Here is a 6,270-nt window from a genome sequence, read left to right as displayed (position 1 = left end):
TGATTTCATGAACACTAAAATTTTCCCCTGCTACATTCCTGCTCATTCTGGAAATGTCAGTCATGCGTTTATGCGCAGCATTTAAGATACTGTAGTCACCGAGAAAAATCATGTCGACAAGTGCTGCGCACTTCCTTTAATGTCGACGTACACAATCCTGAAAATCAATTAGTCTCAACATAGGTTCAGCTTATGAGAAATGAACTTACTTTTATTGCAAAGCAATGCAAAGCTGTTCAGATGATCGGTGCATGTAGATACATAGAAATTAAGTTAAGGCAAATGACTCTAAAGAATAAAACTCCCATGTACTTTCTAAATTTACCTCACAACAGAACAAAATTTTAATGCACGCATGAGGTAAAATTTGAGGAATTAAGTTTTAAATGCCAACAACCTTTGAAAGATCTAGAAAGTATTTAGCAGATGACTCATTACCCATACTAGTATGACATTTTAAAAAAAAGGTCTGTTTTGCCAAAGCAATGAATGCCTCATCAACGAATCAGAATTTATATAAAATAAGGCTAGTAGGCAACTCCTTCACATTCAAGCAAGCGTAAGTAAATAAAGTGCTCACATAAGGAAACATGGTCACTGCAGCAAGCGAAGCAATCTTTGTGTTGTCTCTTCCTTCAATACATACTGAGGGGTAAGAATACAGCATGTGCAAAAGTACAAGCCATCTGACAATCCCTGTCGAGATAGAGGGCACATGACCATGCCTGGCAGCTGCAAGTATAGACTTTCTGCCTAAGCCATGCAGCCCCTCCCCTACCCGTCTTGCTGTTAGGGATTCCCCATGGACGTCCACTGCAACTGTTGAGGGCTGGCACATTTCACCTCTGCCAATGCGACAATAATCGGCTGCCCTTGCACATTTTCGCTCGTGCGAGAATTTATGGCTTGTGCACGGATCGAATGAGATCCAGCGCATTCAACAAGTGCACAGTTAAACTTCAGTGATATTATAGCTTTTGGACACCATGCATAACCACATGGCAAAAGCTATAGCAAAAATGTGCCTGAAATGTCCTATACTTGCCACCTCAATAAAAAAAAATTAAGCTTGATAGTATGGCGGTGCATTCAATGATGCTTTTCTGACAGTACTTTTTTTGTCACTCGCCGGCGATGTTTCCATGCAGAAGGACAGTCACAAGAAATGGCTTTCATTCGTCATGAAGAAACCAAATGTGTGTATGGGATACATAAGGATTTCAATAGGTTGAAACTGTGGAACCAAGTTACCGAGGTAAGTCGCAGAAAAAAAAAATCGCATGGTTTTTGATAAGGCTAAGATTTGGAAATGAAAATATGCAGTTCCTTACAATTCAAATTTGATTCAATTGAGGTTTGTTACAGTGATATTTGACAAAGCTGTACGTACTATTACAGCATACAGTTGAACCAAGGTATATCAAAATTGAAAGAGATGAAGATCTGTATAGAGGTAATTCTAATACATAAAATGCTCTGTATATAGTAAACATATTCAAGGTAATTTCACAACAGTTCAACATAAACAATAATTCAGCATATGTGGGTCTGATATATGCAGGTTTGATGTACATTCAGTGACAGCACAATTCTGCAAGGCTGACAAGATTAGAAGCTTTAGACTAAATAAAATGTGTCGTCCAAAAAACGACACAGAGGGGAAGATGGAAGCTTGCAATGAAAAGATCCATAAACGTTGGTGTGGGCTCGAGCTGATGTTTCGACAAGTGGACTTGCCGAAACGCCAGCTCGAACACACCCTCGCCCAGTTTACGGATTTTCTTTAATGTATCGTGTCAATCATGCAAGTACCGAACCATTACACAGGGCGGATTCCACAGACCATAAGGATCATTTGTGGTGGTTGGTCAAGAAACACGCATCAGTAATTTCTTCATAATGTGCTAGTTCCAGACGCCGACGACCAAATAAACTACACCGATTCCACATTGAGCATTATTTGCCTGCACTTTGTAGGCTGCTGCTCGCATTGACTTTACAGGCTTTCCAAAATATCATGCATAAAACAGTAAGGATACGGTGCTCTTTGGGCAGAGCTCCCTCGTCATCAAAGTCGAGAAACAGCAGTGATAACACCGCCAATACAAAACATATTGCACCTCTAAACTGTAAAACAGAAACAAAAAGCAATGCAAGATGCAGCTGCAGCGTGAATCCTTTAAAACAAAATGCGAACAAGTAGCAAGTCTATTTGAGCTCCTACGTATTAAGAAGTAAAACACTGTAGGTTAAAAAGTTTACATGTACCACTTTTTAGGCTCATTTGTGGCTATAGTGATTGAGTAACGGTAGTATTTACCAGATGTGTGAAAATGTTTGGACATGTTCACAGACAGTAGGTTTATACTAACAGATAATGAGCAAAAGTTTTGCCAGAAGCTGAGCCACAAATTTAGCCCTTCATCGCATGGACTTACAACCTGAAAAAACACCAGACACTAGAATCAAGACAATTGCAATGAGCCCAGCCATCATTTGTCGAAATTGAATCCACAGGTCGAGTGTGCGAGTTATTTATACATGATTCATCGTACACGTCAGCACAAAGATAGGTTCCAGACTGTACACCACTAATAATATCACACACAATCTTATTCGATGAAATTCTTTTATTATACAATGGGCAAAAGCATTGTGGAGAGTTAAAATACACCTAGCCCATATTCAATGCACATCTCATTGTGGTCGCATAAGCCTACATATAACTTAGGCATTTGGTTCTTATAAAGTTAAAATAAGGGAATGGCAGGTTAGGATATTCTCACTTTGTGAAGTGCCTTCACATGTGTAACTACTGTGAGCTTCCTTCATTGTCTGCACATTAGTCAATATTGGCTATTGTGCGGAAGTGTTGCATAACTTCAATGCGCTAAATCTTGCAGAGTAAGTGTGTTTTGTGGGCTTCATTTTGTTGTAAATGTACATTAAATTCGGCCATAAAATCATGTATGTAAAATTGAGAGCCAAATAAGAGTTACATAAAAAGCGTATTCAAATCTAAAAAAAATGTTACTATTTGCACATCCCTAACAAAATGCTGCCACATGATCAAAACAGTTTCTCTGCCAAGCCATTCTGGGAAAATGGTCAGCGAATGCCAACAAGCTTTTTGCTCTTAGAAGGTATTCAAAATCCATAAATTATTGCGTTCTGCGAATTCTACTGGTAGCTCTCCTCTGGCGTTTCTAGTACCGATGCCATAATCTCCTACTGCTTGGTCTCCCGCCTGCTTCTTCCCTACCTTTGCATTAAAGTCTCCCATCAGTATTGAATACTGTGTTTTTACCCTACTCATTGCCGATTCCACGTCTTCATAGAAGCTTTCAATTGAAGCGTCATCATGGCTGGATGTAGGCACGTAAGCCTGTTCCACCTTCATCTTGTATCTCTTATTCAGCTTAATTACGATACCTACCACCCTTTCATTAATGCTATAGTATTCCTCTATGTTTCCAGCTATGTTGCTGTGAATTAGGAACCCCACTACCAGTTCTCTTCTGTCAGCCAAGCCCCGATAGCAAAGAAAATGCCCATTCTGCAGCACCGTATAGGCCTCATCTGTCCTCCTAACCTCACTGAGCCCTATTATATCTCATTTAACACCCTCTAGCTCCTCAAACAGAACAGCTAGACTTCCCTCACTAGATAAGGTTCTAGCGTTAAACGTTGCCAAGTTCAGGTTCCAATGGCGGCCTGTCCGGATCCAGAGTTTCTTAGCACCCTCTGCTGCGTTGCAGATCTGACCGCCGCCGTGGTCAGTTGCTTTGCAGCTGCTGGGGACTGAGGGCCGTGAGTTATTTGACGGCACAGCGATGGTGTAGTGGTTAGAGCATCCGCCTCGCATGCAAAAGGCCCGTGGTTCAAATCCCGGTCTGCGCAGTTCCCAACCGGATTAAAAAAAAAGAAAATCCGCGTGGTGATGGAACTGCATTACGAGGCCTGGGGTGCGGCCTCACCGGTAACCACCGCCGGGAACGCACTCCCTCACCAGAGAAGGATTGCCCACCCTGGTGCAGTATCTGGCCACCACCTCCCACATGGATACGTCAAATGACTCACGGCCCTCAGGTTTTTTGACATCACTTTTCAATAAAAAGAAGGGCGCAGCCTGAACACACAACTAGCTAGAAAAAAAAAGGTGGAAGATGAATAGTGTAGCAGGCAGGCTAACCAGAGGTAGTTCTTAATGGATATATCTTGCACGGCGCAGGCAAGAACTTGAGTCTTAGCAGCGTGGAAGGGTGATCGTAAGTTGTTGTACTGCCGTCAAAGTAGCTTCATGCACAGATCAAAAAATTTCGCTGAGCAAAGTTTCGTCCCTTTTAGACGGATCACGAGCGCACCAACACCAGCCATGTAATATTCGCAACGCGAACGCTGTAAGCAATGGCAAACTTTTACGCATAAAAAGGTATACAACTACCAACACCTATTGCTGGAATATAGAAACGAAGAAAAGTACTTTTTGTATTGGCTACAGAAGTCACCAAAGGCAAATGTCACGTTTTCTCCGTGCCTCATTTTACTCCACGCTACCCAAATAGATACATACGACGAAATTCAGTGCACTGTATCTGCCATCATTGCTACCTCAACAACCCCTATTATCTTCACCTCATTTAACTGTGGCGTGAAAATGGACGTTTTTGAAACTTGTTGTTCTGAGCGCCATGTTCGTTGTCAGAATCGTGTTGCGGTCTTCGCAGAATGTCTCACACTTCGTTGATTTCTTTCAGGCGGAGCCAACACTTAGGAAGAGCATTTTCGCAGAACTACAGGAACCGGTCATGTAAAAAACACGTGATTCTAAGCGGTTAATAAAAGACCACGCTTTAGAAAAGTTCCCTTGTTTTAAGAAGCACCATATTGAAAGAATTTATTCAAATTTACGCCACAAATAATACGCCCCTTCGGACACCTCTGCAAAAAAATATATATATACACTTTTCTGCCCAATAATGCAACCTCACTTACGTTGCAACTGCTTGTGAGTCCTGAAGCATTGCGCAAATTGCGAAATCTGAACCGCTTCCAAGAAGTTGTGAAGTATATTGTTCCCCGCCAGGTTATAATATTAGGCAATAAAATCATAGTATGTCGGCTGAGTTAGTGGCAGACTAAATGGATAACATGGCAAACACCAGTAACTGTTGGGTCTGCTGGTTATCCAAAATTTATGAAATGCCGTAACAGCTAACCCCTCTACGCGTGAAGTAAGGTAATGAACTATATATGTCCCTGTCCTTGATAATTCTGTGAAGGGTTTTTTTTTTTGTCATGGGTACCTCAAGTTAATATCTAGTCAATTGCTCAAAGGATTGTAAAATAAGGTAATTAGAGAAAATATTTGGTCCATGCACTAGAGCACATTTTTCTCAAAAGATTAAACATTGAATATGAAGAAAAAACTGCACAAAACCATAGACTCTGCAATGTTTGCTTATAAGCACAATTTAATGACCGACGATAGTTATAGCGTGAGAACAGAACGACGATGCACAGACAAGATGGACGTGAAGGTATCTGCGTGGTCGTTACGTTCTCGCGCTATAACTCTCGTCATGTCATACCAACTAGCCCAAGCTGCCACACTTTAATGACTGAATTTGCTAGTAAAATGCGCAAAGAATTAATTATTGCATGGGAACACACGTTAGTTCGTCGCGATGGCGTTAATATATGATGCTAGGCTTCTGACCCGAACGTCGAGAGTTCGTTTCCGGCAACGGCAGTCCCATTTTAAGGTTGTCGTAATGCTAGAAGCCCATGTACCATGCTATGTCAGAGCGTTTTAAGAGGACCAAATGGATTAAAGTTCCACTGTCATCCACGCGTAATAATGTGCTGGTTCTGGCACGTAAAACTCCACATAATAATATTATGTTCCTCGTGCCAATTTCGCGTAATTTTTGCACATATCCTATCTCTTTACTTCAAAGAAAAAAATGGCAGCATATCCATGGAGTGAATGATGGATAGTGGGGCGAAGCATCCGTCCGTTCATTCGTTCTTGCTTCCGTCCATCCATGCGTGCGTCTATGTGGCCGCCCGTGCGTCCATCCGCCCGTCCATGCGTGCGTCTGTTCGTGCGTCCGCACGTTCGTCTGTGCGTCCGTCCCTACTTTCGTCCATGCATTCGTTCCTGCGTCCGTCCATGCATCTGTCTGTGTGTCCGTTCGTCCACCTATTCAACACTCCAAGTACCACCATCTCGCATCTTTTCATCATATATTCCCCATCCAGTGGACA

Source organism: Rhipicephalus microplus, unplaced genomic scaffold, assembly GCF_043290135.1.
Source record: "Rhipicephalus microplus isolate Deutch F79 unplaced genomic scaffold, USDA_Rmic scaffold_47, whole genome shotgun sequence".
In the NCBI taxonomy this organism is placed as follows: domain Eukaryota; kingdom Metazoa; phylum Arthropoda; class Arachnida; order Ixodida; family Ixodidae; genus Rhipicephalus; species Rhipicephalus microplus.
This window is presented reverse-complemented; position numbering follows the sequence as displayed.